Raw genomic sequence first — 21,498 nt, forward strand, 5'->3', positions numbered from 1 at the left:
CTGCAACAAAAGTACATACATACATACAGGCACATGTATAAGCAGGTAAGAGTCCCATCCATTAGACACATCCACTGTATATATTAAGATTCCCGAAAAGTAGAAGTTAAAATCTGGTCACAGACTATCAGGCTGACATCAGTGTGAGCTGTAATGACAGCTGGCACTCGGCTGTTCTCAAACCCCCGTTTACAGCATACAGCATCATGCTTCGACACGCGATTGAAGTAATTAGCTGCCGAGCGGCTGAACGTACCCCGCAGAGCACTGGTGTCTCGTCTGACACATCTGGGCACAGAAAGTAATTGAAACAGCTGCTTCTCCCCATATGGCAGCAAAAGCTGGTAGTAGAGAGCCTGCTGGCTAGGCTGTACCAACCTCAGACAAATTAGCCATCATTAATCCCAGAATCTGACCAGCATACACACAGCCACTAATCAAGACATCTGGGGGAGGGGGAGGGAGGGCTTCCAAGGAAGAAAGAGGCCATTTAAGATTATTCTTAATGGCAACAAAGTGTGAAGGAAAAAAAAAAAAAAAAATAAAGCCTAATATCTTTATTTTAAAAAAGGCAGACCACCAGAGCCCTCCCTCAGCAGCAATTCTCTCAGTCAGTACACCTAGGTACCTTTGCCCTCGCTGTTCATTAAAGAGCTGCTAAAATAGCAGCATTGCTTTCTGATACTAGTATATGCTTGGCAAAATACTGGTATATGCTTGGCATCACATAAAGATTATAAACAGCAGAGTGTAAGCCAAGACCTGAGGTATTTTAACACTGTGGTGAATGCAGCAGTGAAGCTAAAGCTGTGGGTGAAAACTGGACCTACCCTGGTGTGTAGGTTTTTGAGGTGCACCCCCCTGTTCTGCAGGCCCAAGCGTAGGCAAGCAGACATGCGTGGGCTGTTTCCTTTTACGCCTTTAATGCCATTCTTGGCTCTGAACTTTGCCACCTGCAGTGAAGTTGTGCAAAACAACGTAGCTCTTCTTGGCACTGTAAAATCCAGCATGCAAGTGGGAGGACAAGGAAAACTTACACCTCATAACCACAGAAACACAGACTGCCATGTAAGCAAGCAGCTTCTTTAGGGAGGAATGGATCACATGGAGCCTGTGGTACTATTTCTCATGTTCGGATTACTTTGTGTCTAATAGAGCATGAGCCCTGAAATATTCCTGTTGGTGGGGTATTTATGCCATCCCTCTGGATTCCCTGCAGTCTCTTCTTAATAACTGAATTTACAAGCACAGCCTTCATCTTCAGAAAGGTTATTGTTTTGGAGGTTTGCTTCTACCTACCCCCTTTTGTTTCCCAAACTTACAGGACCACAGCACCCAAGACCTCTGCCCCAATATCTCATATTGAATGGCTGAAATTAACCAGAGGATTTGAGAGTTACAGAGGGAACAGGCATCCCACTAACTGCATGCACCAGGCTACTTCAGATACAGCACTAAAATAACGTTGAAAGATGCCAAGTGCATATACATTAGCATTTTAGGTGGTTTCGGGAGCATGCTTCAGACTAATCCTTTTTACTGTGCTTTGGCTTGAATTGTGGAATGGTCTGGGCTGCTTTACATGCATCCACTGCTCTTGGATGAATCTAAAGCAGAAGGTACATGCCACGAGTGCGCCTACTGCACTCCAGCTGCTAATGGGACTAGAAGGAGCCAAGCCAAAATCAGCCCCTCAAACCCAGAATAGTGAGGATGCCAAATCCTAACTGTTTTGCTTAACAGACCCACTCCTATCAGACTACTTGCTAACACACACATCACCTCCAACAGCATGCAGCATAATGCTTTGGTGGTGTAATAGTGTGAGAACAATTGCGTGTATCACTGTTGTGACCGTATTAACTCTGAGGCAGCTTAAGTATACTGTGACTTATTCATAAACTGGTTATATGCTGCAAGCAAGCTCTTCGGAGTGCTGCTCTTCTGTATGTGTTTTAGCTTTTCTCTGCACTGCTTTGGTAGTACAAAGTGGGATCACTTGCACATGGTCCTACAGTGTCCAAGAAGCACATTGCAAATACTTGTGGAGATAGATCTCTTCCACTCTGAGACAAATAGTGCTGCTTGCTTTAAGGCAAATATGGTACTACTCCCAGTGCCCAGCTCTTCAGCTTTCAGATCCAGAGACGTAAGACAAGTTGTTTTGCAAGCGGGAAATCCCACAATCAAAGCCAGAGAAGAGATTATAATCAGTGAATCATTGTACATACACACATTGCAGGCTAGCAAAGCAGGCTCTGCTAGCGCTTCCTTATGAACTTAATGGTGTACATTCACTTCACCCACATGGGATGAAGAGTTTAAAACCACTTATGTCTTGCAGTAAAAGGAGAGATTCTGCCTGGATGCTCAAAGAAAAGTTGCAAGATTATCTGATGTTCATATTTCTGTTAACATTTTGGAACATCCCTTCAAGCCTAATTGTTCTGTGAAAATCTGCTTTGCAAAGTAAGTACTTACATAGAGCTGGAAAATGTGGGTACTCCTATGAAATAAGTAAACATGCAATGTCTTTCCCCATTTAGCAATCAATTCTTATTGATATGGTGCTTTATGATTGTTGGGATGAAAGATGGATGTAAGTGCAAAAGCCTTTATTACATCACACCACATTACAGCTTCACTGTAGGCCTCTCTAAAGCAAGATGAGCCACCAAGACAGCAATTGCACTGGTAATTAACAGAGGAAAAGAAATTATGGAAAGCATATGAAAGGCAAACATGATCTCTTTTACAGTGTTTTCTCAAATGTTATTCTCTCTAGTAATACACTGTGGCTCCCCTGACATCCTATTCTTGGTTTATTTATTGTTTTAAACAAGCCTATGTTACAGAAGAAAAGTTTGCCTGGAAAGCTCTCCTGACAGCACGTGTCTGTGAGAGAGGCTCATAAACTCCAGCACATTAAAACAGTACAAGCAATGTAACAATTTGGCTGCTCAGTGTCAGTACAGTGGTTCTGTATTCCCAGCTCCCAACACACTGCAGGAAGACACACAGCTCTGTGAGATGTGCCTGGTTAGAAGCAGCAAGAGGGGAGCAAGATGGACCCTTGTGCTTATGAGAATGTTGCTTCCATCAGTCTATGTCTGTCAGGGATGGTGGTATGGTGTTAATGCTTCCCTTGACACATGGATCAGGCAACGTTGCCAAAACATACCCTTGCCTTTCAGACATTCCACAGCTTCTGGATCCTGAAGGCAGATGTAAACTGTATCTCCTATTAAGGCATCTGCAATGTGGTCTTTTCTTTGGTTAAAAATTCACTATTTTTTGATGGCTTGGCTGGCAGACTAAGCCACTTTGATCAAGAAGGCTGTAAGAATAGTCACAGGCTGCAATTTTTCTTCCAAATGCTGCTGGCTATTTGCTTTCCAAGTATTTCCTTTATTTCATAGTTTTATTTCCATAGTTAGGCATTATAACTATTTAGCAATATTTTGTTTCAGCAGTATAAGGCTGTGGGTGTTTTCCAAGGACTGGATGGAGAATTTATTTTTTTCAATTACTATTTCACCAGCTTTTCCAGATATCCATTTTCTTTCTGTATTGATAATCCATAGTCTGATAGCCTAGCATCATTGTGCACTAGTTGATCCACTGCTTAAACACCTGGAGTGGCGGCCACTCCACTAGCTCCCTATCAAATATCCTGCTATAGCACTTCCCCTGGGATACATCCTAAGTGAGGAAATGACTCACTCATTATCAGCCCTTACAGCCTGACATGTTGAGGTGTCCTGGCTAAGCACTTCAAGTAAATGAGATCTCTGTAATTTGGTGAATCAGCACAAGAAAAGAAGAGAACAAAACCCCTCAGAGATAAATTAATGATACACTTGGAACTGAACAACTGAAATAGTTGGAACTATTATTCAGATACTTAACTTTTTCTTTTTTTTTTTTTTGAGGATGTTTCAGTATTCACAACTTGTTTGAACTGCAAAACAAATTAACTACATGTTACTATCAACCCGAGTCTATGATCTTTCCTGAAGAAGTTCTGCTGGAAGCTTCTTCCCCTCTGACAAAGCAATTTAGATTAAATGAACAGAGGTGGATGCCAGAACAGAGCAAACCAGAATTTGATTGCTATAATCCTGAAACCTGTGGAAAATGCAAGTAGGTGAAATGACAGAGACCAGTAGGAGTTAAGGTGATGCTGTGAGAACTACCCAAAGGGAAATTCACTGTGGCCGGCTTCACTTAAGCAATGAGTAAGGTACAAAAAGTACTTTGGAAAGAAGCATGACAACATCTGAGGGATGAATACTTCAAGCTACAGGAGACCTTCCCTGACTGGTGACCTTCTGGCCTGTTAGACAGTCTATGAAAACTAAGCTCAGTTGAAACATTTACAAATCTAATTAAAGAAATACCCCAATCCTTGCTGGAAGATGGGGTTCTAGGCATGGAACAACCCTGAAATTGGACAGTAAGAAACTTGGCACATTTATATTAATTTTGCCTCTAATTTCTGTCTTTGAGAGGGATCACATGTTGGTTCAGTAAAGGACTGCCTTTTGCTTTTTAAACGGGAGCTGGACACTCAAGCTCACACATTACTTATATGTGTACGCCTTTGGAAAAAAGTGGAAAAGCATATTTTTCCTGGCCAATAGTATGAGAAAGGAAATGCGTTTCTCCTCTAAAGAAGGGAACTTTGTGAAGTAAGGATTGCAATGGTTGTCTTTTAGCAGTGACAATAAATACTGAGCATATGTGAGCACCTGCAAGGCTGCACTAGTAAACATTTCAAACAGGACACCCCCCCCCCCCCGCCTCCTTTGTCCACCACTATATTTATGAAGCCAATTACATCTTTCAACAAGAGGATCACTGTTTTCATTCCAATTCCCTCCCCAGTTTGAGCCCTAGGCATATGTACCACCCTGCACAATTAAACCACCACAACACCTGGATTACAACTCTGCACTAAACTGGGGGCCACGTGTTCTATTATTCTACATCAAACCCTAACCATGCATATATTCCCTCACATAAATGCACCCCCCTCAAGAGAGTTTTTGGAAGCCTATGTGCTTTACTTCTTTGTGTATGAGCAGCTGTTGCACAAACTAAGATCTCTGTGTGGAGCTGTAGCAGTGTCCTGAAATGCTCAGTTTTCATACAGATCTGCTTTCAGGTATTTATGACAAAAGTAATTCCATGCAAAACATCAGCAGTTCCGTAAGAGAGCTGTCCTGAGGGCATGTTCTACCTGTGCCTGCAGCCTCCTGCCCGACCATACCAGGTTATGAGTTAATTATTAATCTGTACGTTGTGTGCGTGCGTGAAGGGGTGTATGTGTTACCACTCTGCCCATAGGAAGTAAACACTTCTGCACTCAGATATTTTAAGTCATCTGCAATGTCTGTTACCCACCTCTGTGACAAGTGGGGAGTGTTAATTCTACACAGTTTACAGATTAAACTGTATTTGCAATGAGTATCTGAAATTAAATAGGATCTAAATATTTTTTTAGATATTTTAGGAATAGAATTATCCTTCAATTTTCTATTAAAACACTTGTGAGTGCATAGTTCCTGGCTAAGCAATGCAATTCATCTGCATTTCATACCAAGACACCATCACATCTGAAGTATTATTCAAAACACTGAGCAAAAAAGGATGAGGCTAGCTTCAGAGAGCTGACAATTGCAGAACGCTTTGCTTTTGAAGGAAGCTCTACAGCTTCTGAGAGCACAAGTTAATTCAAAAGAGTGACTCCTGCCAGCAGGGTGCTGTTACAGCTCTCCAAAAGTTGCATGGCAATTCTTTAGTCTTGAGCAGACCACATACATTCTCAACTCTGACTACTGAGGACGATATAATACTCTTCACAACATCTACGGTTCCAGCAGTTCAGATCACTTCACCCATAAAGTTACAACCCCACCCGAGAGAGACAACAGGATTGTAAATGACAACATTTATCTTTCCTGCCAAGCTGTTTTACCCCAAATTGTGTTTCCTATATATTTCATACTCTGCCTTCCCCTGACCTTTAAGCTTCATCACTTTTTTGTGTTGGGCTTCCATGGGTCTCTTTTTCTCTTTTCATTATTTAAAAAGAGTTCTAAGGGAATGGTTTTAATTATAATCCAAGGAAGAAAACATATGATATTGTTGGAGACCCCCTTGGATCATTCTCAGGGTGGTTTGCCTATAAATCAAATTATTGAGGACTCAATTGTGCAACCCTTCTGTCTTGTAAGCCCTTACTCATCTGAGTAAGTTCAGGGAGACTTCCCAGTGGGTAAGTGCTCACTGACATGTGCGTGCAATCTGGCATTACATGAATATCATCCTCACATATTTTGTGGCCCAGTGTATTTCCAGTATTTGCAGTGTGTTAGATAAAGTTTAATGGTAAACATCTGCTAAAAGTGATTTATCAACATTATGGTTCAGTTTCTAACATCTTTACTCATACAGAGTGGCACCTAACTCCGAGGAATCCCTTTTAAAGGAGGACTCACATGCTGGAACACATCAGAATCTGTCCCTACCAAGCTCAAGTCTGCTGAATACTTTGGTCTAGTACAAACCATTTACACACACACTTAATTTTAAGCACATGCATATATGCCCCACGCCTCTCTCCTTAGCAAACAAGCCACTGGAAATATCAAAAGGAAATGTATTTTTTTGTCTGTGCTCTGACCCTTGCATGGTGCCAAGTTTTAAGGAGATATAAGCACCTAATTAGAATTACCTGTGTGGATAAGGTTGATTTCTTGATTCTGCCTCAGTCACCAGCACCTTGAAGGATTGGCACTGCTCAGAAGAAATTATTTCAAAACATATTACTCATCTAGAGTTCAGCCAACAGTGATTCAGTTTGTCACTTATTGTTTTTAAATCTATCACATGTAGAGGGCTGGGACAGGGCTAAGAAATAAACTCAGTACTTTGCGAAATGCCTTTGCTAAAGTATGCAAAGACATTTTTCTTATGAAAACTAATATAGATGCATGTGCTAACTACGTGTGTATATATAATGGAGATATATATGCACATACTGATATTTCTGTCCTGTATCTCAGCAGACAAATCAAAAACTTGTTTGTTTCTAACCCCGTCTTGCTTTCAGAGAAACAGCTATACTCTGTTAGGCTCCATCTCCAGGGACAAATCTGCCTTTTGAATAATTTAAATATTTCTTCTTATACAATTGGCTTTACAAGCAGCTACTCTCCTGCCCATGGATTTATGGAAACCCCTCCACTTTCATACTGGACATTAACAGAGAAATTAAATATGGATAAAACCAAGGAGACTAACACTTGTTTCAGCAATCACCCAGAAAGCTCACTGAATGAGCAACTCTAATCTCAGTCTATCTTTCTGAGAGTTTATAGGTTAATGCCTCACACATACCCTTTCCTGTGCGATTACGACTTGATTTCACAGTGCATGATTAACAAGTCTCTGGAAGTCAGGCAAATGCATTTGTTATAGAGAATACAGTTGATAAGATGCTCTGTAATAACAGACCCATACAGCCCCCAACAAAATACAGCAAGATGTGTATGGAAAAAAAAACTGAAAATTTAACTTTTAGTGGTAGTGACTGCATGTAGAGCCTGCAGCAGTCTCATCTGTCTGACCTTGCTTTGTGAACTACAAATGACCTCACTGAAAAACAACAGAGACCTTTTCTTGCTCTAGGCTGTCTCTTGATTGTATCTCTTCCTTCAGGTTACTGTAACTGCTCTTTTCCAGGGGTTGGGAAGGAGAAAAAAAAAAGCAGAGTAGAAACACTTAGCTGAAGACCCACAGCCCCCCCAGGCCTGCTGCTTCCTCAGTTCTACCATCACTCTATTAATAACGGACAACGTTTTCATTAAACGATGCACTTTCCCGCTCCAGGATAGACTTGAGTTTTCTGTACTGATCATTATAAGAGTCCCAGGAGGGCTCCTACAACCACAGTCTTCACAACAGAGACAAGAACTATCTGTTCCTACACAAACCATACACCATACCGATCCCGAGAGTGAAAGAGACCTAATAACCCACAAGTGAAAGAGGTACAGAGCCTAGTTATCAAATTCCATCCTGTAGGATAAAAGCATTCCCCATTCAACCTTTGCATATATAAGGCCTTTGCAGATAAAGGGTTTCTCCCAGCTGCCCCAGAATGGCAGGAAGTGTTTCTCATGCATGGCAATTATCTGTGTTTTAGTTTATTTTAAATTGAAGAAGCCTCCCTAATCATACTGAGTCTTTTTCAGCTCCGGGTTAGTTGTTGCATTTAGGAAACAGTCTCCTGTTCAATTCAGTTTAATACTTGAAACAGTGAGTTTTAAATAGGGGCAAATTGTTGCTTCTTTCTATGGTATTTCTCTCTCCCTCAACCCATGCTATTGATACACATTTAACCCTATGTTAGGAAGGCCACTGTGTTGTGCAAGGGGCTATGCAAACACACATGGTGACACCAATCACTGATCTGAGTACTCTGAAGAGACGCTGCATAGCAACTGCATCAGAAACAGATCTTGTTCAGAATGGGCAATATTCTCAGGCCACCCTCTTCAAAAGGTAAATTAAATACTATTTGCACTTTCAAAGACAATCCAGTATTCTTAATATTTTCTTACAAAAACTGGGTGAAGAAACTGAAAAGAACAGTAATTTAAACATGGCACTAAAGCTATAATGAGCAACTGACTAGAGGGAATTCCTCAAAGTGCCTCCCTGGAGCTCCTGAAATAAAAGATAACCAAAAACATTTATTTGTGGAGTATTGCTTGGACTGGGCTTTGAGCAACCTGGTCTAGTGGAAGGTGTCCTTGCCCATGGAAGGTGTTTTGGCAGTAGATGAGCTTTAAGGTCCCTTCAAACCCAAACCAATCTATGATTCCACTGCATTAACAAAAACTTGGCTAGGATATAACTGGATGTGTACAAAAGTTACTTGAATTAGCACTGCCTGTGACACTTAAACTCATACCCTAAAAAAAAGTTCAATAATATAATCCCACTGGGAAAATAATCAAAACTTAGCAACTTTGCACTTCCAACAATTATGACTACTGAAAATGTTCCATTAGCATCTGGGTACAGACTGTCATGCCACTACTATTGTTAATAGCGATGCATGGCATGACAAATTCATGGGCACTGCTGGTCAGGCATGGTGAAATGAAGCTTCACTTTTTGAGTGGTCACCTTGAGACTGTTCCATTACAGTATCAGCTTAAACACTCGTAGGCCCTTGAAAATGATGATGTTTCTTGTTCACTTGTATGTTCCAAGTAATGGAATAAGAATGATCCACACAGCAGCCATAGAGAACTTGCAACCAGGTAATGCATCAGCAGTAAATAAACCTTCTCTCCCTGACAACCATCTTTTATAAAGTTGTAGTCTACAAAATGTACCTATGCTAGATTTTTTAAATGTCGGTATGCCTTGGAAATCTATAGAACATAAAACTTCTGCCTAAAAATCAATTCTGAGTTACAATTTGATTAGCAGAAAATTGCCATCACATTTGTTTCTACATTTGTCTACCTCATGTCCTTTTCATTCATAGGCTGGACGATTTAAGCTTTCTTTAAAAACTCCCCAAGAAAGTCTGTGACATTAAAATGTCCTTTGATGCTCTTTCACTAAGCAGTGAATATTAACAGTTATGGTGACCCTGTTCCCTAATGTGTCTCTGTTGGATCAATAGCAGTTAAGTGCCACTGTTTTACAATTAAAAAGGGGATCATTTTAAATTTAAAAGCTCATAGCTAATTTTCTTCTTGGCACTTAATAACATAATTCATTTTTGAAAAACCACATAGGGAGAGCATATACTTTATTCTTTGTCGGCAGCCTTACTGGGGCTAGTTTTAGTATGCATTGTTGCATTATGTGTAATTTACAGCAATGCCCAGTCAAGAATCCACATGGCAGGAAGTGTCATATTGCTCTTAAATATGAGTCTGATCTACAGGCAAGAAGTAGAGGAAGAACCTGCTGGTTTTATACCTCAGATATATAACATCTTTTTGATAACACATTTTGTAGCAACTTGCTTTCAATGTTTTATTTCCATTCCTTGTTAGACAAGGCCTCAGCTCTTTGTAGGCTCAGAGGTCTGTGCTCTGCTAACAGGTAGGCAGATGTTTCTGAAGTATGAGCAATCCGTGTGCAGAATACACACTGAGTAACAGAACACTGCATTTTCTACCAGCCAAAAAAAGCACTCCATCTTCATTAGTTCATCCTATTAATTGTTTGCTTGGAGGGTTTTATTTTGCATTTGGGAAACGGGAGACTTAATGAGAAGCCTCTACTGCCTCTTCCCAAAGCCCCCCATGGGTATTTTGAGCTGAAGCACTTCCACTATGGAAGTAGTAGCCAAGTGTGTGTCTGCACATTATTTAGGTTTCAACCTTTTAATGCCATTATCCAGCCAATGCCCATGAATAATCTTTATTTAGATTCCATGTCCTTCAGCTCCAAAGTAGTCCATACAAGGCTTATCTGTAAACCAGGACAGTACAAAAGTTAAGAAGAGAGAATGGTGAGGTTTCTGGTGAGCAGAAGCTCTCCTTTCTTCAATGCTTCTGCCCTTAAGGGTCCTAAGAATATTGGAAGTGAGAAGCAGCATGAGACAGAGCTGTCTTCATTCTTCCAAATTCTGCAAAGCCTCTAGAAAGGACTGGTCTACTATTGGGAAGTGGGAGACTTCCATTATAGATACAGAAAGATGGTTTGCCATCAGGGGATTTTGACTAATACACTTTTAGAAGGTACAGAAAACTTTTTGTCCAATGATCTTGAATGAAATGAGCTTACTGAACAAGATTAAGAATGGGATATGATCTGTGGCTTTTTCATGTTTGTAAAGCACATCAATAGCGCAACTCAAAACTCAGGCTATGCAGTTATTCTGTCTGAGACCAGAAGCATGGGCACATGAGTATAGGATAATGAATCTATTAATACTCAGTTATTAAATTATCCATACTTGTCCTGGAACAGAGTTGTTGTTCCTTGACCTGGCTTTATTGCCACAACCATACTGGCAGTCAACTGTCTGACTACAGACACAATCCAGTAAAGCTTAAGTGCAAATCCACGGTGGTAGCATGGTTGTGTGAGTATCTGCAAATACACACTGATTACGCTTATTTCCAGTTCTGGGCTCAAGACTGCAATGTCTGGTTCTGATTCAAATTATTCCTAGGGGTTCTGAAGGAACTATTGAGCTTGGAAGCTACATAACCTGACCTAGCAAGAACACCTCTAATTTGAATATAACAATAGTCAAGTGCAGCCTCAAATTATCCGTAACATCCACACAGAAAACCATTCACATACACTCCTCTACTTCCCTCCCCACAAAATTCAAATACACTTATTGCCTAAACAAAGTAAGACTGGTTTAGAAAATGTTCCCCAAATATCAAAATATTCTGGGTCAGTTTAATTATTAATACCTACACTGTAAACAGACAGATATTCATTTCCCTGACCCTTTGTAATAGTCACAGTAACAAATGGGGAAAGTTAGAGTTACATGCACTTTTCAAGAACTGCAGTTTTAAAATTGGTTCTTGTAGCTGCGATTCTGCAATTCATAAATTCAGGAGGACCTCTACCCCCCAACAATACCAACTATTATCAAAGTGGGAATACGGACACAGAACTGAAATGACTACACTAGAATAAACGTTGGCTTCTCCTGAAACTGAGATCAGTCTCATTTGACACCACAGCAGAGAAGCCTACAGACATAGCTAACTGCATGAACTCTGAGGTTTGTATGTGATTACAGCTACTGCTGAAACAGTAATAGCAGAGTTAAGGAGGTGCTGGAGAATCACTACCCAATTGTTTTAGTAACTCTGTGAAGAAACCTACTCTTCTCTGTTCCCCTTTTCCCCTGAATAATAATACGTGAACTCTAAAAGATATTTACGGAAAACAGCACTTCTGGCCCCCAGCTGACACTGACATTAGCAGACAAATCAGCCATCCTCATTTACAGGTAGAGACTAGCTGGGGCTTTTAACGTAAAAGCCCATATTCATCCTGAATTAAATAAATTCTCTTAACAAATCACTGCTGTGCATTAGTAAAAAAAAATAACCGGAGCCAGTGAGCTGCTGCAGTGTGATAAAGGCACATCAACCAGAGGAAATGTCTGGGTTAATGCAAGCTGGCTCCCCTGGGGACACTCTCACCCAAATGGTCATCTCTGTAACCCAAGTCATCAAGGGGACGAGGAGGCTGGAAATGGCAGTAGATCAGGTTCTAACAAAGTGTGCTGGGCTAACACGCCACCGTACAACACAATTAACTGCTTACACCAGGCATTGCCTTGTTTCTGCCACGTTACACTTCTCACATTTCATGTAATAGTGTTCGCAAAGTGCTCCCAGTTTTCAATTAGTCAGCCTTGCCCTCCCCCTTACATTCATCTGTGCCAATCTGACTCCTGCAGACTACTCCAGAAGTCTCACAGACACAAACTCTCAAAGCATGTGTTTCAAAGACACTGGTGGCAGCCTCACTTTTTTATTTTCTTTTTAAAAGCCAGTCATTAGATACAATTTATTCTATATGCTTCTGAGGAATCAAATCGGGGATAAGACTTCCCTTTGCTTCCCTGCCCTAGGTGTACAAGAAATTCATGACAAAAAAAGCAGTAACAACTGCATCTGCAGAATAACCAGAGTGTCCTTCCACCTATTGATTTGTTGATGTCCGTCACAAAATCTCCAACCACCGCTTCATACCCCGCTTCTCTTTGAAGTAGACTTATGTAATTGAACACAAATAAACAAAATCAAAAACCCAGGAGTTTCGTCTCCCCTCTCTCTGCCCTACAATGACCACCACAATTGCATCTGCCTTGCTTGTGTAATTATCCTTTTACGTCCTTTCCTATCTATGTGAAATGTAGGCCTTTTAGGCTAGGGGAAACAAGATGGAGCATTCTATAGGCTTTGTTTTCATTAGGTACTAAGTACTTACAAGTACCTGCAACACTGTCATGTCATTTTCTAGGACTGCATTACTATGTTTATGATCCAGATCCTGTATTGGCACTTGAAACAGACTCATGTAATATGTGATTTCAAACTCTCCAGAAATTACAGAAGGTTCAGATTTAAGGTCTAGTCCCCCACAAGAGTTACAGTTTATGTGAAAAACAGACACTAAAAGAAGCAAGCTGAAGGCTCAACAGGTCAGAGCATTGGCTTGTAAACATCAGGCAATCAAAAACGCTTAAGCAGGTTTGCATTTGGTACCCCAGTTTAAAACAACTTTGAGAAAGAACCAAACCCATCTCTTGTAAGGATTTGAATTTTGCACATCTCAACTCAGAAACCTCCCAGGATACAAACACCCCAGACTGTGGAACAAGAAATACTCCATCACACCAAAACAGATGCAAATGTGGTTCATGTTCTCAGTTTTCAGAGCTGGATGAGAAACTGAGCTAAAATTACCTCCTAAACCCCAACTTATTACAAGAAATTGGTTACTTCCAGTTGCCTGATATAGAAAACAAAGACATGAGAATGTGTTTTTCTTGCCTTTTTCTTCCATGTATTTCTGATAAAAGATTAGATGAAACAGAGTGAAAATTACCATTTCTAAATTTTTCATGGCATAAAAGTATGAGTTGGGAATAAAGATTAAAACCGTACTTTCATATATCTGTCTTTATAGTAGTGACTGAAATGTAGCATCTAATCAATGATATTCAGCATGGCACAGGATCCTTTCTGGCAGCCCAAGAAATAAAAGACTTAAGGAAGCAAAACCAGGAAGAGTTTAGATTGGGTATTCATTACTGGAAAACCTGTAATTAAAGCCAGTCAGCCTTAGCTTGGAAAAGCAATGAGCTGAAGCTGATTACACTCAGATAGGAGTCTGAACCAGGACTGGAAATGACTCCTTACATACTGGTATTTTACCAGCCAGTTGGGCATGTTGACAGTAAACCTCTTCTCATGGTATTTACACCATTTGGAATTTGCCCACATAGGTCTAAGACCATGGGTTTGACCAAGCTATACATGGAAATAGACCTTCTTAAGAACTGTAAACAAAAGTATCAGTTGGAGCAGTCTGACCTCTACTCTTTGCTAACATTTCTGTGTTTGGAGAAGGAGTAATATTTTTGGTCTTATATGTTTTCAAAACACTCAAGAAAGCCTGAGATCATAACCAGGCTGCAGATCTGATCTGCAGGCCGGAAGTCCCACTTACTGACTGTTGATTTGGATGAGGGCACAGAAACAGCTTCTTTCAGCTCACATTATAAGACAACTGCCATTTGTACACAATGTGTGAATATTCAGGGAACTTTACTGCACTGAATCCAGTAAAATTTTACTCTGTATTAAGTAATTGCAAAGTTTGAAGATAAGCTCCAAAATTATAATTAAAAATCAGTAAATTCCATATGGCTCCCAGGTGTTCCTCAGCCTGGCCCATTTCCTCTTTCCCTTTGACCAGAAAAAGGAAAAAAGGGATCTAGATTTATAGATGGAGACAGCTTTCACTCTGCCACCATCCTGATATTCTTGTATCCTGTGCTGCAGGCAAAGGCTGGAGCTTCCTGCACAGTATGAGCCCAAGTCTGCTTTCCCATTATACAGTGTTTACAGATGTTTTCAGGATTTGCTTCAGGCAGGTGAAGAAAAGGAGTGAACTTCTTGGCTTTCCCATATTCATTTACCATTCAACCCCAAGATGTCTACATTCCTCAACAGGCCTGAGGTCAGTCAGGATCTTGTATCAGACCTTGCTAGGTTATTTTGGCTTTCATTCAGGTAATCTAACCACACACAGTGTTCAACTAAAACCAGAACTCAGAGGCACTACCTTAGAAGTAACTTCCAGTATTTCTCTTTTATTTATAATGTTGTAAAATGTTGTAGCACAGAAACAATTTTAATACCTTTCTCAACTTACTCATTTATCCTGACAGAAGGAAAACACAGTAAGATTTAAATTGATTATTTAGAGATATTTTCAAATCACAAACCAAAATGGATTGCGTCATATAACACCACAGAAAAAAACACTGTACTTTCTCAGGGTTTTTTTTTCCTACTTTTTTTACCTTAGAAATGCAATTCTCCAGGCCTCTACTTGAAGGCCTGCTGGCATTTTCACTGCTATAGGTAAAACTGTTTTAAGCAGGTTAAACAAAAAGACTCACTCCATACCACAGAGTGGTATCCTACCTGTGGTTTCAGGGTAAGGTACATCTCCTTCCCCATGTAAAGATAACAGCTGCAAGATGCATCAGTTCCAAAGCCTAACAGTTTTCCAAACACCCACAGGCATTGCATCAAAAAATCAAGGACAAAAAAACAATGCAGAACTCTTGTGTCAATGAAAAGAGAACACAATTTGCCTACTGAAGACCACTTTGGGACACAGGAAAATGACTAAGAAACTGTACAAGACTCAATTTCCTGGAATACGTGTATTCATCTTTAGTGGGGAAAATGGCGCACTCCTCTACCCAGGGAATCTTGGTACTTAGGCTCAACAGTTATTGAGCCCTGTTTAGTCTTCTTAGCATTCACTGTTCTCTTCCTGCCTTTGTGCATTCTCTGGGTCGTGCTGCATTTTCTCACTTTGCACTCTTATACTACTATTTAACACAGTGCCCATTCAGACACTGAAACTTTTAAAATACATATATGTAGGTGACAGTTGTCTGCAGAGAAGTCCATTTCCTTCTTTTGGTCCTTTATGATAGATTTGATGCCGCACAATTCCCTAAATAGGGATATTTGCCATGGCAACAACTAGAGCACAGTTTTGCAGAAGTCACCCCTTAAGTGGTTTAATGGAGATAGTATTTATTCCCTTTCTGAAGACACAGCTTCAGTGACACATTAATATAAACATAAATGGAGCAAATATTTGTGTGCTTCTTGGGAATAACAAAGGCACGTTTATCTGATACACACAGAAAAGACATTTTTGAACCTCATTAATACATGAGTAGAAGTCAATGGAGGAAAATGGATCTTGTTAACTGGCTTCTTGGATACCAATAAGCATCTCATTTGCCTTAAACATATCAACCTAGCAACACTATTTATTCAATATAGAATAATCAGTGACATTAGAGAGCCCCGGCATTGCACACAGAGGAATGATTAATCTATTATTCATTCCACAATAAAGACTCTGAGGGATTTACCATATGAAAAGTGATATTCAAGAAAAGAAGGTGGTAATTTTTCCCCTGACCTGTATGGAAACACCTGTCCCGTGGGATGAAATCCACTGAATAACATTGAGAGTTTTGGTTGCGATTCTCTGGTTTGGGTTGTTTCTCTTTGGAGTAGTTTGGTGTTTTGTTTTTTTTTTTAAGTACCCTTCCTTCCTGTCATGCAGGCATATAACTTTCTATAGACTCTATCACTTTTATGCCTTATGAAGAGAGACAGAACTGTGTTGATCTGAGAAAGAGAAGCACCTTCCTGATAGCCAGGGTCTATCTTGCCAAGATGGTTAGTGTTGACATAAGGATATACGCACATAAATGCACATGTATGTGCGGATTTGTATGTACAGGAATACTCCAGAAAAGTAACTAGAAACCTACAAGAGATGTCGCTGTAACTATCAGAGACCTGCTCTGATAACAATTCTTACATTGCACCCCAGAACCAAAAACTTTTGAGGACACTTTCCCTGCACACTTCAGCATAAGCAAGTATCAGCCCACTAACTTTTAACTCATAGCACAGCCAACTACCTCCATGAAGGCCAGTAAAGAAACAGACTGCACACCTGCTTTCGATAGTTTAGATGCAGCCATTAATTTTTTTTCATCAACTGTTTAATAATTATTAAGAATCATTCTGCTTACTCTGCAGTAACAGCAATGCTTGAGTTACAACACATCAGTAATCTTGCCCTACACATGAACAGATGCACAGCTGTGTGTTTAATTGGTGTCAAGATGGCACCTGAAAAGCGGTTATTTGTATACAGATTTAAATAACAGGACAGGTGACTTGCAAGAACTACGTGGGCATTTGGGTGGACAGCTTGGGATTCTGCTTTTTTAAAGACCAAAACTTTCTAAGTATCTTTTTTTCCATGAAGTTTCTTCAAGAAGCTAAAAGGCCACTACAATCAAGGAGAACTTTTGTCTAAGTCAGCACTAAGTAAAAATTACAGAACTGGGATTTAGATCATGAAGCTGTCTAAAAGGCAACTTGTTATTTGATTTTGAAATGTAATTGAAAATAAGAATAATGAAGATAACTCCAATTACTCTGAAATGGCCTTCTGCTCCTTGCAGTGTGTGCAGTGATTAACTAGACTTTTATAGCCCTTCATTTTTTTTCCTCCCCAGTGATGGAAGATTTACCCATGAATCCTTGTATAAGAATAATTTGTTTTGGCAAAGATATTTATAATAGAGTGAAGTGAGCATGCTAACCTCTCCCTCACCCACTCAGCTGATCAGCTTCTCTGTGGGCTGCCAGAGTAGGCCAAAAGAGAAACTTGCGTAGGAGGATTCTCCATGCCAGTTTTGAACAGCCTAGTGCAGTACACAGTGAAGACCATCACAGCTTTACCACTCTGGCTAGCATGAAATTAACCTTAGGGTCTACATCACAAGTATACTGGCCTCAGTATATCTGTAAATACAAATGAACTGAGTGTTTAAGAAAAGCAAGCTGCACTTCCAGGAACCTCTGGGGAATACTCCCACTCTACATTGTTGAACTCTGAATAGGCAGAGCTTGTTGGTACATTTCATTTCCTTTCACTATTGCTTTTGGAGAGTAACACAGTCCTACTGACATCTATGAGTTACCTGTTGTCTTGAAATATACTAGAAATATACTAGACTAAAAGCAATGGTAGCTTCTTTCCTCTGGATCTCTAACATCTTCCCACTTGTCACCATGTGTGTCTTGACTGAACCTCAGAGATCTGAGAAAATACTTTTTGATGACTGAACTAAGGGTGCTGTTTTACGCCACAGTTTAGTTTAAGTTAAGCAAAACTCTAAGATATGCAAGGCATAAAGAAAGGAAGAACAAGGCCTTTAATTGAATTCACGATCCATTTCAATTGCTAAAACCCTAAAACAGAAGGGCAGTTTTGCATTCTGCTAACATAATCCACCTCCATCCATGTTACTTCTCATGAGTCACACACACACATACCCTCAGTGGCTGAGATGCAAGCAACCACCACACAGCAAGCGGTTAATTAGCCTCTCCTTCTAGACCCTGCATTTGACCATGAAAATAGTGAATACTGAGACAGGATTATTCCACCTATTACCTACAATTCATTAATTCTAAGAAAGGAAACGTCTTCACTCGGAAATTCCAGGTTTTATGCCAACTCCCTGCATTTGTTCCTCTGCTGCTGTCAATAAGTGCATTTACTTTCGACCTTTCTAACACAGCACTTCAGAAACTGTTTGCTGCTTCTCAGCCCACAGCAGAGTAATTCAATCCGTTAGGCTATTGTTCCTGTAGGACACAGCATTTTTGTGCTAGTGTCCTCTCAATTAGCTTGTAACATGTGCAAGTGAAATAACAGGGGCAACTGAGAGGCAGAAGCATGTACTCTATGATCAGCAATCCAGGTCCTCAAAGCTTTAAGGTACAGTCCCTACAGAACAAGGCAGAGAACCAGTGCTGGAACCAGCCCCCTTAGGAGCATGAGTTATCTGTTATTTCCTGCTGCATAGCTGATGGCAACAACACTTCAGCACTGGCATGTGCCTTTCTGCTGCCTGAGGGGGCCCTCACAACCTGCAGCAGCACAGCTCGGCAGCCCTCAGCTCACTGCCCACTTCACACCCCATTGCCCTACATGTGAACACAGCTCCTCCCCACTGCTGCTTCCCCTCCCACCTGCCGAAGCCTGGAATTCCCCAGTTCCCTCCTCCCCGTCCAGCCCGCTCCCTGCAGTGACTGTATTCCCTGGTGCTGGACACACACCACCATCATACCTGAGACACGCTCTGTGCGAAATCCCTCCACCCAAGTCAACCTCCACGGCTCAAAATGGCGCCTCCACGAGGTGGCTGAGTGCAGCAGGGCGGGACATAAACCCTTGCATTGGTCACATAATGGCGCTGGACGCCCTGATTGGCTGAGCTGCCTGCCATGGTGGAGTTACCTCAGTGTGGAAGGTGGATGAGGGCTGGGCACGTACCTCAGCTCACCCCGGGCTCCCTGGATGAGCATGAAACGTTCACCTGGCTCCTGCAGGTGCAGCAGACATTCAATGCCGCTCCTCCCGTATGGTGTTGATAGCTGGGGGTGGCAGAAGAAAAGTTCCTCAGAGAAACCAGTACTGCTGTGGCAGCTGCTGGTGGCAATGGGGGGAGCCTGGATGTCATGGGGGGTCTCCATGAGTGAGACACAGCCTGTATCTCATTGTTCCCACGATCAATAGAGATGTAATTACTGCTGTTGCTATTTGGCATAGCTAAAAAGGGGGTTTGTGCCGGTTCTGCCACTGAGGATGCAGGTCTGCAAAACTACTCCCTTTATCCTTCTTTACATATTTATTACAACTCTTTAGACTGATCCATGCAAACTAAATGAAAGCAACCAATAGAAAAGAGGCCGGCTTGTGCCAGCAATCCCCAGACTGTCAAGCGATCACTGAAGATTGGACAGGTCCTGATGAAATAAATGTTGGCTGCTGACTCTTCCAATTTTGCAGCACTCCTCTGTGTCACTGGAGCAGCCTTGTCCAAGATTGAGATATTTGCAAACTGTCATCTTTCATAAATATCTGCCTTGAGTGACACTTTGCCCCCCTCCGTTTCCCTTTGAAATGTACCTAGCTGGCACGGAGCCTGCGGGATTTCATTGCTTGTGATAGGTGATTAGCAAAGAGATGATTTCCTCCTCCCTCCCCCTCCTCCCCTCTGCCAAAGGGCTGAGTGACAGGTCCAAAAGGCGAAAGGCAGACTGGGGAAGCAAATCTGCCAGAGGCAGAAGTGATGACACTCCGAAAACACTTCATTCATCTTGCCAAATTACAGGCTGGGCTGGGGACTGATGGGGACTGGAGGAGGAGGAGGGGGGGGGGGGGGGGAAATAATCTTTTGCACTTGCCTCGAATGCTCTCTGCTCAAAAACATTGCAAAGCAGCTCCTGAAGCTTGAAGGATGCACCCCAAACCCCTCCGATTTCTGCTCTGTAATGCTAGCAGGCGAGCTGCTACCTGGCTCGTGTTAGTCGCTGTTTGACAAAGCGTATTAACTGTCTTAGTCATGGATGTCAGATCCCTTAAGCTCTCACAGGCTTCCTGCCTAGACGTCAATAATTGGGGCTGAGAGGGAATTTCAAAAAGCAAAATTAAGCATTAATGTCTAGCCCTCCCAGACAGCAGAGCCGGTGCTAACCGCACAGTGTGGCTTCCTCTAATTTATTTGGTCGCGAACAGCGCAGAGGGCAAACAGCTATTTGTGGCTGAGAAGTTACCTGTGTCTGTCTTGGGAAGGCTCCAGCCCTTGGGAGGGTACTTGGGGAATTAACACAGGTGTGAGCCAGTGATTGTGCCGGTTTTCTGTGAGCTGTGATGTCTTCTGAACAGCAGCAAAAATTAATTGTCTGCTTGGACCAAGTTCTGCACAGAACTTTTTTGTCAGAAAGAATACCCGTTTGGCAGTGTGAAATCCATTTGACTGTTTGTTTCTTTTTCTTCTTTTCCCACTCAAAACATTATCTTGAGAATGACATGACTGGGGGGGGGGGGGGGGGGTGTAATTTAAGCATTTTTTTCCATTTCTTGGTTTGAAGTGGGCATCTGTCTAAAATGTAATTACAGTATTTTTAATTTACTTTTAATGGTTTAACACTGAAATGTTTCAGACTTGTAGTAACTACTTCAACCCAAAGTATTTTGCCTGAATTCTCAACATGCCCCAAGTCTCCATTACTTAGATTTTCAGACTTGACAATTCTTATTAATAGTGAGATTAGCAATGAAGGAAATGATCTGTTTTTCTCCTACCTTTTTCCTTGGACAATGTAAGCGTTGATATCATTGAATCTTAAATTCACTCTTACAAGTGAAGACTAAGTCAGTTATTTCAGCTGGTGCAATTGGAAGCGTCTGTCTTCTGTCATCTTGAAGTACTTCAAGAGACACACAAACCACTCCTGAAGAAGGGGAGAGATTGATTTTATTTTTGATAATGCACTTTTGGTGACATCTCAAAGGGAGCAGACTGGATTCTTGTCTCTCCTATGCTTGTCTAAGGCCTAATGTGCACTCAAATACAGGCTTAATGCCAATGTAAAAAAATATTTGAGTTTTGTTGTATCAGGAATTAAAATTCACATAAATGGTCACATCACTTGTCATTTTTACCTGTGTAAATGAAGCCTTGGCCAACTTTCTGTAGCATCATCTCCTGATGGTATCTCTCATACTGAAAATGGAGACTACAGCATAATAAAGTCAATCCCTAATGACAAAAATGGACTA

General features: G+C 41.1%; 1 long non-coding RNA gene across 2 annotated transcripts in view; it reads right to left on the reverse strand.

The window, feature by feature from the left end:
- The window catches only part of LOC130603156 (uncharacterized), a 40,061-nt gene that overhangs the window by 15,755 nt on the left and 2,808 nt on the right, over positions 1–21,498 (reverse strand). The window contains exon 3 of one of the 2 annotated variants that reach the window (XR_008973084.1): positions 21,022–21,170. This is a non-coding gene — a long non-coding RNA (uncharacterized LOC130603156). Of the gene's footprint in view, positions 1–20,884; positions 21,171–21,498 lie in introns of those variants that run through there. The other variant, XR_008973073.1, reaches the window with a different exon arrangement.

This window comes from Pezoporus wallicus, unplaced genomic scaffold, assembly GCF_028554395.1.
Source record: "Pezoporus wallicus isolate ANWC-B61680 ecotype Strahan unplaced genomic scaffold, APGP_CSIRO_Pwel_v1 contig_3952, whole genome shotgun sequence".
NCBI lineage: Eukaryota > Metazoa > Chordata > Aves > Psittaciformes > Psittacidae > Pezoporus > Pezoporus wallicus.